Source organism: Triticum urartu, chromosome 6A (genome assembly GCF_056163025.1).
Source record: "Triticum urartu cultivar PI428250 chromosome 6A, HENAU_Tu73, whole genome shotgun sequence".
In the NCBI taxonomy this organism is placed as follows: Eukaryota; Viridiplantae; Streptophyta; class Magnoliopsida; order Poales; family Poaceae; genus Triticum; species Triticum urartu.
The window spans coordinates 230169889-230184325 of NC_141878.1; the positions used below are offsets into that span (position 1 = coordinate 230169889).

At 46.1% G+C, this 14437-nt stretch overlaps 1 long non-coding RNA gene across 1 annotated transcript; it reads left to right on the forward strand.

The window, feature by feature from the left end:
• Positions 1–1384: 1384 nt before the first annotated feature.
• Positions 1385–4639, forward strand: LOC125512654 (uncharacterized). The gene is made up of 3 exons (XR_007285464.2): positions 1385–1577; positions 1738–2024; positions 4334–4639. It is a non-coding gene; the product is annotated as an uncharacterized LOC125512654 (long non-coding RNA).
• The last annotated feature ends 9798 nt before the right edge of the window (positions 4640–14437 follow it).

The following is a 14437-nucleotide window of genomic DNA, read 5'->3' on the forward strand; positions in this document are numbered from 1 at the left end:
CGAGACGACCGCCCGTGGACGACATGCGTTGTATGAGATGCTCGTGTTTGTGCCGTGTCTGAGTTGTCATTGCACGTTCCTCCTCATTTTCCATGCGTCGACCCGTGGGAACCGGTAATCGGGAGCACCCCACCATTTCTAGCATGTTTCGCGCATCCAGACACTTGCTCTTTGCATGAGTATCTCAATGAGTTGTCGGATCATCAGAATGTTGCCGTGGCACCATTTCGTTGTCGTTGTCATGGCACCATTTCCGTTATCGTTACCGTGGCACCCCTTTCGTTCCGCCACGGTGACAAATGCTTCATAACGTGCTCAAGCCAACATTTTCATAAAAATTGCTTAAAACTTGTATATGTCATCCGCATCATGATAACAACATGTTAAATGTTCAAAATTGTTGTTTGCATTAAATTGCTAAATGATATGTGGGGATTTACCGAAATTGTTGTTTGATGTTTCCGGACTCATTTAAACTTGCCTAAATAGTTAGTTTAATTATGTTTCACCTCTTGCCATGTTAACCAACATTTAATATTGATGGGTACATAACCAAGAGAGAACTAAATAAGTCATGTGTTGTTTCGTTAATATGCAACTCGTTGCATATTGAGCTCCACTTAATTTGTAGTATTGTTTGTTGCACTTTGCCATGCCATGCCTTATTAAACCAGACATGCATCATGCTTGATTGTGCATCGTGCCATGTTATGCTTGTTTGTTTACTATGTTGTTTGCTTCTTTCCGGTTGTGCTTCTCGATAGTTCCTGTTTCGTTGCGATCGTGAGGATTCGTTCGACTACGTTGTTCGACTACTTCATGGATTCGGTCTTCTTCCTAGCGGGATTTCAAGCAAGATGATCGTTACCCTGGATACCACTACTATCTTTGATTTGCTAGTTGTCTCAATGTTATCGCTATGTCGCGCTACCTACCACTTGGTAATCAAGCCTCTTAAATATGCCATGAAACAACCTCTAACCATTTTCACCATCCCAGCAAACCGTTGTTTGGCTATGTTACCGCTTTGCTCGGCCCCTCTTATAGTGTTGCTAGTTGTAGGTGTAGTTGAAGTTTGTTCCATGTTGGGACATGGATATCATGGGATATCACAATATCTCTTATTTAATTAATGCATCTATATACTTGGTAAAGGGTGGAAGGCTCAGCCTTTTGCCTGGTGTTTTGTTCCACTCTTGCCGCCTTAGTTTCCGTCATATCGGTGTTATTTAGATACATTATAACCGAGCACTATTCCTGCCCTCTTAGGCCATTAGTGTTCCCAACCGTTGGATCTGGAGTTGTGGTCGTTTCTGAGCGTTGGATCTTCACTTAATTCCGCCTGGGATTTCGTTACGCGAATATCGTGATACATAGGCTGGGCTGCTACTCCCGTGACAAAATTCCTGATCTGCTATTAGTTGGGCCTCGAGTCTTTCCTGTGTGACCAATTCATCCACGTGATCTCTCTGCATCCCCGCTCCACTTCGTGTCCTAGGCCTAATCGCCGCACCGGCGATGACGGTGAGTGATGCTTTGGGTTGCTGCCACCAGCCCTACTGCTCCCGGTCCCTCTGGTAGATATCACCGCAACCGCTCTCGTTCATCCTATTTTTTGACCCGTTTTCCTTAATCCTATCAACATTGCCACTCAATATCTCGGCCACCGCAAAAGATTGCTAGGTTTGGAGATGGGATTTCAGGTGCTAATGTCTTTCGGATCTCAATTTTGTACAGGTTGTGTTCATCAAGGTTCCAGTCAACTGATTTGGGCAAATCTTGGAGGTTGGTACTCATCGAGCCGCCGATCTTCAATCTGATCCATTCAAGTCAGGCTTGACTGATCGATGCAGGGCGAATCAAGGCGGGCCTGACTGATTGATGCAGGGCGAAGCAAGGCCGGGGTCAATTTTTGTTGGTTCTATCGGTAACGGCCTCGCTCGACACTTCCTTGGCGTTGACACTTACATGCGGTGGATTTTCACGCCCCTACGCCCCTTCTTCACTGGACAATAATACAAAGGGTATTCCAAATTTCCATCTCTGCTCCTCATCCATGCTTTGTTCCCCCTTTTCGAGTGTTTGTATTTTGCAACTTAATTTCTTGTTTATATGGTTTAACATGGATTGATTGGTCGAGGAGAGTACGGCAACAAGATATGGTGCTAGAGATATGGATTTCCCAGGGAGTCAGCTCGATGTAGTGTAGTAACCTCGGCTTACCTTATCTTCGCGGCCTCTGAATGCCGTTACAATTTGAAAATAAGGATCCTTGATTATATTGATATGTTTTGATACACGGCTGTATCTTCCGAAACCTGTGCTGGATGCTTCGGGCGTTTGTGTTCCTCAATGAGAAATCGTTCCATGCACTTGACAATAGTGAGAACAGACTTCAGAACTTATGTTAGAACAGTCCTGACTGGAACAGACTTAACTAAACTCTTAGCCTGATATGTAATTCGTGGTAAAACCTTAGCTTCTTATGGTTTTTTAATAACTGTCTTGGCTCTGTTTTGCTTTGGAGCCACCCGGTAGTTCTATGTTGCTGCACAGATGCACCATGCTTTTTAGGACTAACCTTTTTTCATCATATCAATTCTTCTGGATGATGTTCTATTTGCTCATTTTTAAACTCATGGAATGAAAAAAAAATTATTCTCAAATCCAATTTTAAAACTGGATATGTTAGGTTTACAAGTATGCAATCCTGCATTAAGGTAGTTTTTAATGCGATCGATTATCTAAATTTCCTCCTGCTCTCTTTACAAGTATGCAAGGCTCATATCTCAAGTATGGTCGAAGCATTGCTGTTAGGCAAGGTGGTTAATCGTGTCTAGATTATTGATGAGTGGTTCTCATCCTTTACTGTAGCTTCACCAAAGTTGTATTGTTGCATGCTTGCAGATACGCGTAGTTTCAGTTTGGCTTGTGATATTGATATTTTATCAAAAATAATTCCATACATGATGCAAAAAGATCATTCGGAAATGAGCACGTTCCATGTAATCTGGGTGGCACTCACCCATATATTCTATGTACAGAACTCTCCGTTTGCACAACATTAGAACATTGGTAACATATTTTGACTCTGGTATTCACTAAAGCTTGTACCAAACAATCATGGTGTGTTCCATAGATCGTTTTCTTCATATCTATGGGTTTCCAAGATCCAATCTTCTCCAGCAAATATAATTGACCATTACGCCCATCATTTTTATGCATCACAACTTAGATTGAGCAATGGCACTACATTACATACACAACTTCTTTACTCTTCATAGTATTACTACAAATTTTATCATGTATCTTTATGTTTCTTTGAAAAAGACTTCTATCATATCATGTATCTTTATGTTTCTTCGAAAATTACTTCCTATCATATCTCTTAGTATACTTATAAAAGTACCTACCATTCTATTCAAAAAATAGACGGGCGCGGCAACGCGTGCCTTCGATGATCTAGTGTTCCTTGAATTTTGTGTTCCTAACACGGTCGGGGTTTATGGGCCCCCTTGTTTCTTTGTTTAAAGTAAAGCTATCATGAGGAGATCCAACATTGGTTTTACCATTTGCCTAATAACAACTAAAACTTGCATAGGGACCGGTTAGCACCCGAGGTCTCTTAATCAACCCCCGAGCCAGTGCTCCTCATGAGTGCTGGTCCACCAACCTAGCAGTCGGCGGTGCCGCCTTGGGGCAACTCGAGGTGTTTTGGCTATCGTCCACTATGCATAGACGGATGAGTCCGTAGATAGAGAGCGCGCGGCTCTGGACACGGATCTGACTCACCGGGAGATCTCCTTGGGATAGTTTTCCTTTCTTCGAAGAGCTTGTGCACCGGGGTTCCGAGGTTACTCGGGGTGTCCCGAGATGGAGGATTGTCTCCGCGGATCATGAGAGCTTATCATGGGCTAAGTTGGGACACCCATGCAGAGTTTAAACTTTCGAGAGTCGGGCCCGCGGTTATTTGGTAGATGGGAATTTGTCAATATCCGGTTATATAGGACTTGAAGTAAACTCAATTAAAATACACCTACCGCATGCCTAACTGTGACTGTCTCTTTTCGGGTGTGTTCGAGAAGAGAACACGGTTGGGTTATGTTTGAACGTAAGTAGTTCAGGATCACTTATTGATCATTACTAGTTTGCGACCGTTTACGTAGCTTTTCATCTTACTCTTGTACTTGTAAGTTAGCCACCATACAATGCTTAGCCGCTTGCTGCAACCTCACCACTTATCCATTCCATACCCATTAAGCTTTGCTAGTCTTGATATCCATGGTAATGGGATTGCTGAGTCCTCGTGGCTCACATATTACTACAACAACAGTTGCAGGTACAGGCAAAGCGATGCTTTGACGTGAGAGCGATGCTTGCTTGTCTTGGAGTTCTTCTTCTGCTTCTTCTTCTTCGATCAAGGGATAGGTTCCGAGTCGGGGAGCCTGGGATTAGCAGGGTGGATGTCATTCTTCTTTTCGTTTGTTTTCATCCGTAGTCGGATCCTGCTCTTTTGTATGATGATTGTTATGTATTGATGAACTGTTGTATTCATGTTGTAGCTTGTGGCGAGTGTAAGCCTTTAACTTGTATTCTCATCTATTCAGTACATGGTATGTTGTAATGATATCCACCTTGCTATGCGCTCGAAATACGATTGTGCCTCGATCATGAATTCATCACATGATTGGGATAGAATTGCATCTTGGGCGCTATACGGTTTCACTGAGAATCGAACTCGGCCACACCGATTTGCAAGTTTCAGTCAGACCAAAAGTTACAAGTGAAATGGCCTAAGCCAAATCGGTGAGACCGATTTCTACAACTCGGTCGGTCCGAGATGAGTTCGGCGGAAACCTAACCCTAAATTTTCGAATCAGAACTAATCTAAAGGAAGTTTTTGTTGGATAGAGTGATCTCATACGTGGTAAGAATCATGGCATTGATTTTGTGCCAAGAATCCGAGGTAAAGATTGCACAAAGGATTGAACTCATACCCTAACTTGGCGATGAGCTCGCTACAGCGACACGGCGGTGAAGATTCCCGTTGACGGTGGTGGAGACCAGCGGCGGGAGGTCACTTGCAATGAGGAGACAATCCGGAGACCCGAGTCAGCAGAGCAGGACACGCGCGGGTGAAAGGTTTCGGAGAAATTTCCAAAATTTGGCCCATGGGTATATATATCCTGACCCTGTTGGTGTGACCGAGTGGAACGACTCGGTGGCACCGAGATGCAATATCGCAAGCGGTTACTGCAACTCGGTGTGACCGAATTGTTCAAATCAGTTGCACCGAGATTGAAAACCTAGATCAACTCAATGAACTCACTATGACCGAAAGGAATGAATCGGTCAGACCGAAATACACAGAGAGGTTTTGAAAGTTTAAGTCTATGATGAATCGGTGACTCCGAGTGCTCCTCAACCAGAGGGTTCGAATTTGACTTGATCAAACTTTGTGATGTAGCATGAATAGAGTTTGAGACGAGAAACACATAGATAGCTAGAGGAAGTTTTTAGGCATTCTTGTCCATCCATTTGGCAAGAGAAAAAGACTAAATAATCAAAGGAACAAATGGATGTCCTCGAATGAGAAAAATGTGCAATCAACATGCTCACACAATGAGATGCAATATGAAATATGTGGCAAAGCATGCACAAACTCTCTACCATTTTTCTTCATTTTCTATAATCCACCACCAGTTATGCTCAAATTTCTAACCCATCATCATCTGTGTTGCAAAATTGTCACTAACATCAAAGTTAGAATCTCCACAACTGCTTACGGATTGCCGGTTACTTTCCTTGGTTTCTTGTGCTTTGCTTGAATTTCTAACCCTTATTTGTATCTCACCTCTTTTGGACGCCCTTTTGTGATGGAACATGCACTGGTGCGCATCGGTTCTAAACAAACGGTTTTTAACCCGTTTCAGCGACGGCATTTGGAACCATCGCCAAGTGAGTGTGTGCGGTAGCGTGTCCTTCGCACATGACCCATAAATTGTCAGGGATAGGCCCTCCTGGGACCCAGGCTGGGGCCGTGTGCGATCGGGCGAGGCATCGAAACCCAATCATTTTCGTAGGTATGTACATCCCACACGGTAATCCGAGAAAATCATTTCCGTAGGTATGTACATCCCACACGGTGAATCCTAGAAAAACATTTCTGTTTGTATGTATATCACACATAGTCAATCCAAGGAATATGTTTCCATTCTTATGTACATCCCACACAATCAATCCAGGGAACACGTTTTCGTTCGGACGTACATCCCACACAGTTTTATGTGTAGGCTCGTGTGTGAAAGGTGTAACTATCACACACGGTTTGCCATGGTTAACTGTTTGCTTTTATCAACTATATCACACACGATTTGATGAACAAAACTGTCTGGCATTGGGCTATCCATTGCAAGCGCTTTTTCTGCTAGAACCATTTGCAAAAGTCCATGACACATTTAGCAGGTTTATTAGTTTACAATTAATAATTCCAGTATTACGCAAATTCACATTTCATATCGAATAGCTGTTTGCCAATTTCATATCAGGCACATAAATATATTATAACATCACAGTACGGTAGCTACATGAAAACAACACAATACAACATATAGCTAGTTCAACTTCATAAGAACAATATATTCATTTCCCTAATCGAGATCATCCAGGCTCGTCTTATCCACCTCTGCTTTCAATTCAGTAAGAACCCGTTTTGCACGGGCCAACTAGGAAAGCACCTCCTCCTTCGCCAACACCATCTTAGCAAAGTCTGATTTAAAAAATCTGAGCTCATTCTACACCTTCAACTTTTTATCCCCCATCTTGAAATATGCTTCACTGTTGACAACACTTTCTCTAATCCTACATGTGTTCTCTTCCTCATACATGCTCCAGAGCTTCGCTAGGCACATCTTCAAAGACTGTGGCCACTCTTGATCAACCCACTCCAAGTAAGAACACTTCCATTCATCCTATAATATTTAAAACTAGATCAGTAACAATTGTAGGGGAAATGGGTTTATAGCAACATAGAAAATCACCAATGCTTATTTTGAAAAACTGAAGAAACATGTTAATTATGACATATCTTCTCAAAAAGATCAATGTGCAAATGAAATAACTGGTACTGAGACAATAACCAAATTCTAGAACATCAGAAGCTATAATTAACTGCAACGACGCTACAAGTTCTTACTCATGTACAATAAATAACAAAATGAACATTTTATGAGGAAGGTAAATATAACTGCAATAGCATAGCGATAGTGTTTGGATGATAGCAAATTGATATTAACAGGTGTGTACATGCACAAATTTAGTAACATAGAACCAATCGCACCAAGGCCGTCCACTATGTATGCCAAAACTGGGGTATAGACAAATGTTGCAACATCTCGCACCGGTGCCCTGCACTAGTGAGCCGATGCAGCGGAAAAAAAATCAGGGACCCGGACTCCGGAGCACGTAGTTCCTCCGATGCCCAGTTCCTTCGTGCCATAAAGATTTAGTATTTTACTGCTTTGCTGCTCAGATGTGTGGACCAAAGTTGGCTGCACAAACTGCTGAAGTGGTGCGAAATAATTTTCTAATGGAACCGCTGATGATATGGCAACAATTTAAGATACTAGGTACGAACTGTGACACTGTCTTAGGATGTGTTTGGTTGAAGGTGTGGTGTGAATGGGTTGGGACCGTGACAGTGTCTGAATCACATCTAACAAATGATTTGTAACAACGAAAGAGTGTCTAACCTTCTATGCACATGCCAGAAACTTCCTCCCACTGTCCACAGAATCAAACGCAACTACCTTCATGCATGGAGATTGATGGTGACAACGAGCAGATAGATCTTCAGCCACCCCGCTCCATTCGTTGCCACTGATGGTCTTAGGGAGCTACAAGAGGAAGAAATGACTCAAATCGACCGCCAAGTAAAAAATCCTTCATTCCAAGTCATAGCCCGACAGAGAGAAGAAAGGCATACCCGCTGGAGATGTCTTTGAAGAAGACCATGGCGACCCCGGTGGTAGGATGCGAGACAGCGAGACCGAGGAAGCGGCTATAGCTTAGCAAGGAAGGAAGGAAGGAGGAAACAGGGGAAATGTGACTTGTGGTCGGGGAGAAAAGGGGGTGAGGAAGGGGGGAATGGGGCAGGGTAGATATTTTGGCGGTAGGCCAAAATTTTGGAAATGTGGAGGGAAACTTTGTGCACGGTGCCGCCGGACCATTCACTTTGAACGATTGTGTGCATCGCAGATGATTCTTCTAGTTTACACGCATGGGATGAGTTTGATAATTCAAATTTTGGTGGAAATTTCCCCGGTACGTCATTGCATAATTTAACATCGCTTGCTAATTTGGGCACACAAAAGAGCGTACAGCAGACAGACCACACTTACGGAATCGAGTAATTTTAGTAATTAAACAGAGCCAGTTGACCTAAACATTGCTAAACAAAAGACCAGCATTAAAAGCAAAGCCTAAGTACGCATAATTTTAACAAATCCGCCGCTGCACCGGCCTATGCATCGCCGGTGTGAGATGAGACGTCGATGACTTATCCTGGCGACATGCCGCCGTTGGTGGACTCCATGCCCCCCTGCTGAAGTCGACCGCATCCTCGTCCTCGACGCCGCCCTCAAGGTTGTAGTACTCTAGTAGTGCCTGCGCTAGAGCTCGCGTTTGTATTCCACCACCAATTCCTCGATGGACAGATGCTTCTCTACCTCGACCTCGGCCACACGCAACTCCTCCTCCCGGCGCTCCTTGATCTCCGCCGCATCCTGCATCTCTAGCTCCCGCTCGGCGACCTCATGAGGAAGCAGGTGCTCCATGGCCACCACCGCCTTTTCAGACCTCGGTTGCATGCTGGAGTCCGAGGTGGCCTGGAATATCTTGGCGTGTGCATCCTCGATCTTGGCGTGGATGGCCTCGACCTGGGCCAGGGCGACATCAGCGGCACGGATGGTAGCTCGAGCGCTCTCGGCGTTTGCAGTCACCGTCGCAGCAGCTGCTGCAGCTGTCACGGCTGCTGCAGCTGCCCTGTCAGCTACCGCGGACGCCCTCTCAGCGGAAGCGGCCGCGCTCAATGCGGATGCGGCGGCACTCTCGGTGTAGGCGGCCGCGCTCTCGGTGCAGGCGGCAGCGCTCGGGGGGCGCGTGCATCGTACGGGCCTTCACGAAGCGTTTCCACGGTGTCATCTTTGCAAGAAGGGGGTGTGGGAATGGGGGTCGGGATTCATGGATTCGGGGGTTGCCGGCACTGGAGCAGACCACCCGGCGAAGCTTAAGGAGGGAGACTTAAATAAAACCAGATATTTTCATCACAAACGGTTCCTCGAAAACAACTGTGTGTGATGTTGTAGATATTTTTTATTAGCTGTGAAAGACGAATTTGGAGTACAGTAGCAACGGATGGTGTTTTAAATGTACGAGAAATTTTGTAGTACTAATACAACTGTCATGTCAAATTTTGGAAAATTTCAGGGGCCAGTTGACCTTTTAAGACATTTAAGTGATTTTCTAGCCATTTAATTGAAGGAAATATGCCCTAGAGGCAATAATAAAGCTATTATTTATTTCCTTATATCATGATAAATGTTTATTATTCATGCTAAATTGTATTAACCGGAAACATAATACATGTGTGAATACATAGACAAACAGAGTGTCACTAGTATGCCTCTACTTGACTAGCTCGTTGATCAAAGATGGTTATGTTTCCTAACCATAGACATGAGTTGTCATTTGATTAACGGGATCACATCATTAGGAGAATGATGTGATTGACTTGACCCATTCCGTTAGCATAGCACTTGATCGTTTAGTTTGTTGCTATTGCTTTCTTCATGACTTATACATGTTCCTATGACTATGACATTATGCATCTCCCGTTTACCGGAGGAACACTTTGTGTGCCACCAAACGTCACAACGTAACTGGGTGATTATAAAGGTGCTCTACAGGTGTCTCCGAAGGTACTTGTTGGGTTGGCGTATTTCGAGATTAGGATTTGTCACTCTGATTGTCGGAGAGGTATCTCTGGGCCCTCTCGATAATGCACATCACTTAAGCCTTGCAAGCATTGCAACTAATGAGTTAGTTGCAGGATGATGTATTATGGGATGAGTAAAGAGACTTGCCGGTAACGAGATCGAACTAGGTATTGAGATACAGACGATCGAATCTCAGGCAAGTAACATACCGATGACAAAGGCAACAACGTATGTTGTTATGCGGTCTGACCGATAAAGATCTTCGTAGAATATGTGGGAGCCAATATGAGCATCCAGGTTCCACTATTGGTTATTGACCGGAGACGTGTCTCGGTCATGTCTACATTGTTCTCGAACCCATAGGGTCCGCACGCTTAAGGTTTCGATGGCAGTTATATTATGAGTTTATGCGTTTTGATGTACCGAAGGAGTTCGGAGTCCCGGATGAGATCGGGGACATGACGAAGAGTCTCGAAATGGTCGAGACGTAAAGATCGATATATTGGACGACTATATTCGGACATCAGAAAGGTTCCGAGTGATTCGGGTATTTTTTGGAGTACCGGAGAGTTACGGGAATACGTATTGGGCCTTATTGGGCCATACGGGAAAGAAGGAAAAGGGCCTCAAGGGTGGCCGCACCCCTCCCCTTGGTCTGGTCCGAATTGGACTAGGGAAGGGGGGCACCCCCTTCCTTCCTTCTCCTTTTCCCTTCCTCTTTTCCTATTCCATATGGGAGGTGAAATCCTACTAGGACTAGGGAGTCCTAGTAGGACTCCACACTTGGCGCGCCCCCTCCTAGGGCCGGCCCCCTCCTCCTTTGCTCCTTTATATACGGGTGCAGGGGGCACCCCAAAGATACAACAATTGATCCTTGAGATCTATTAGCCGTGTGCGGTGCCCTCCGCCATCATAATCCTCGATAATATTGTAGCGGTGCTTAGGCGAAGCCCTACGACGGTAGAACATCAAGATCATCACCACGCCGTCGTGCTGACGGAACTCTTCCCCGACATTCTGCTGGATCGGAGTCCGGGGATCGTCATCGAGCTGAACGTGTGCTAGAACTCAGAGGTGCCGTAGTTTCGGTGCTTGATCGGTCGGGTCGTGAAGACGTACGACTACATCAACCGCGTTGTGCTAACGCTTCTGCTTCCGGTCTACGAGGGTACGTAGACAACACTCTCCACTCTCGTTGCTATGCATCACCATGATCTTGCATGTGCTTAGGAAATTTTTGAAATTACTGCGTTCCCCAACAGTGGCATCCGAGCCTAGGTTTTATGCGTTGATGTTATGCACGAGTAGAACACAAGTGAGTTGTGGGCGATATAAGTCATACTGCTTACCAGCATGTCACACTTTGGTTCGGCGGTATTGTTGGATGAAGCGGCCCAGACCGACATTACGCATACGCTTACGCGAGACTGGTTCTACCGACATGCTTTGCACACAGGTGGCTGGCGAGTGTCAGTTTCTCCAACTTTAGTTGAACCAAGTGTGGCTACGCCCGGTCCTTGCGAAGGTTAAAACAGCACCAACTTGACAAACTATCGTTATGGTTTTGATGCGTAGGTAAGAACGGTTCTTGCTCAGCCCGTAGCAGCCACGTAAAACTTGCAACTACAAAGTAGAGGACATCTAACTTGTTTTTGCAGGGCATGTTTGTAACGCCCCAAGACTGGAACTTCAGATGCCTTCCAGGGTTTCCAGGTTTCGTCGTGTGATTTGTTTGGCCCGTTGCATTTCATCTTTGCATCATGTGCATTGCATCATGTCATCATGCCATCATGTCATTTATTTTCTTAACTCAGCTAAATAAATGGCATGGATCTTTGATCCATTTAAACCGAGGGAATTCACGTGGTGATTTCTCTTTATAACATATCCTCCCAATATTATAGGGAGCTATAACGAAATATTCCATTAGTTTGGGATCACCTATAACACACTTACAATAATCACATGTCTTTTTCGCTTCGAGTTTGCTCCTCAAACTTCGTCCATAAATTCTTTATCTTTTTCCGGAGGTCTTCCAAAAATCTCAACATTTTGGGACCTTTCTAACGCCCACTTCTCATTCAAACTCATTTGAATTTAATTCAAACAAGTTCCAATCCAAACTTGGTACATGCCCATTTATACTTTTCTTGGATCAAGATCATTTTTGCGAGTCCAATAAAATTATCCCCATGCCCAGTTTCCATCCCAACCTTCTCTTTCTTTTCCTTCTCTTTTCTGTTTTCTTTTTAAATGGGAAAAGAGAGATATTTAGGGAGAGAGGCGGCCTGCACCCCTGGCCAGGCCTGCACCACTGCCCTCCTGGGCCTCCCTCCCTCACGCGCCGGCCCAAGGCCAGGCCCAATCAGCCCCGCTGCTTACCCTAACCCCCTCCCGCATCGCTCTCTCCCTCTCCCTCGTCTCCCTCATCTCCCTCGTGCCGCTAGAGGCCAGAACCCGCTCGATCCCCTCGCCCTCTCCTCATCGAGCGCCCTCCTCTCCTACCTCGCGCCTCTACTTCTCCTTGCGTCGCCCGGAGCGCTCTCGCGCCGCCACTGGAGGCCAACTCCGGCGACTCCACACCCGCATAGAGCCCCGCGCCCGATCCCGCTGGTCCCTCCTCTCGCCTGTCGCCAAGCAGGAGCTCCGCCGCCTCGACTCCTGGTCCGGGCTCCGTCGACCGCTCCCTCCTCGGCTTCCGGCCTCGTCCCGGCCACCCTGTCATCGCCCCGCCTCAGCGCCGCCATCCTCCATGGCCGCGGCTAGCCGAGTTCGAAGCTACCGCCGCCACTCACCTCCCGTCCGGGCTGCAAGCCACCCTCGCCCGGATCTGCTCGAGCTCGCCGCCCCCTGCGCCGCAAGTTCCTCCCGCCGGAGCCCCAAGTCCACCTCTGCCCCACGTCCAGTCCCTGCCCGCATCGCCGCGCGACGCCCTCTGCTTCACCCTGCGTTGAACGACAGGGGCTGCTGCGTCGCCAGCCTCCTATCCGCGAGATCCGGCGATGCCGGCCACCAAGACCCACTGCTGCTTCCTGCCGCTGACCACTACCATCACTTCCTTGATGCTGCCACCCGGGTTCCTTTGCGTTTTGTCCGTTTCGGACCATCAAGACCGGCAAGACCCAGACTCAGAACGCCGAGTACATCTACAAACCAGAAGAACTTGGATGCATCAAGTCCTCGAGGAGACCCATTTTTCGTCAAGTTCGACTACCGTTGCTAGAACGAGATCGGCAAGTCCGAAAACCCAAGTACCACGACGCCGAGTACCCCTACGCATGAAGACGCCAAGACCGTTTCGGGATTCACCGAAAACAGCTACCGATGACTTGAACATCTACGGAAACTCATGCAACTATGAACGTGAACGACTACCATCGACCTCGAGTTACTCAGATTCGTCAAGTTCCTCTTCGAAACATGTACCACTACCGCTCCGATGATCGCCGATGAACGATAGAATGACTACTTCGACTACCGTCGCTTGAACCACTACTTCCCTCGACGTCCCGAGAACGTCCACTTCCTCTACACCACTTGACCCGAACCGCTCCGATAACACACGTTACGAAGGTATAACCCCGAGACGGCCGCCGTGAACGAATGCATGTGTGATGTATGAGATGCTCGTGCTTGCACCGTGCTCGATTTGTCGGTGCACGTTGCCCTCTTTTACCTTGTCACCGTCATGTGGGAACCCGGTAACCGGGAGCACCCCACCTTCTATCGCATGTCACGCTCCCGTCGCACTTTCTTTGCACCGGGATCTCAATCGAGTTACCGGAACCGGAATGTTGCCGTGGCACCGTTTCGTTATCGTTGCCGTGGCTCCCCTTTTCATTTCCGCCACGTTGACAAATGCTTCTTAATATGCCCTTGTCAACTTTTCTTAAATTTGCATAAAACTTGCTCATGTCACCCGCATCATGATAACAACAACTAAAATGTTTAAAATTGTTGTTTGCATTAAATTGCTAAATGCATATGGGGATTTTCCAGACTTGTCGTTTTGTTGTTCCGGCCTCATTTAAAATTGCCTAGATAGATAGTTTCTTTATGCTTCACCTCTTGGCATGCTAACAATATTTAATATTGTTGAGTACCTAAACAAGAGAGAACTAAATAATTCATGTGGTGTTTCGTCAATATGCAACTCGTTGCATATTGAGCTCCATTTAATTTGTAGGATTGTTTATGCATTTTGCCATGACATGCCTCATTTAAACCGGACATGCATCATACCTGGTTGTGCATCATGCCATGCTTATGTGATGGTTGTTTACTTTGTTGTTTGCTCCTTTCCGGGTTGCTTCTCGCGTTAGCTTCGGTTTCGTTCCAGAGTTGTGAGGATTCGTTTGACTACGTCCGTTTGTCTTCTTCATGGACTCGTTCTTCTTCCTTGCAGGATCTCAGGCAAGATGATCATACCCTCGAAATCACTT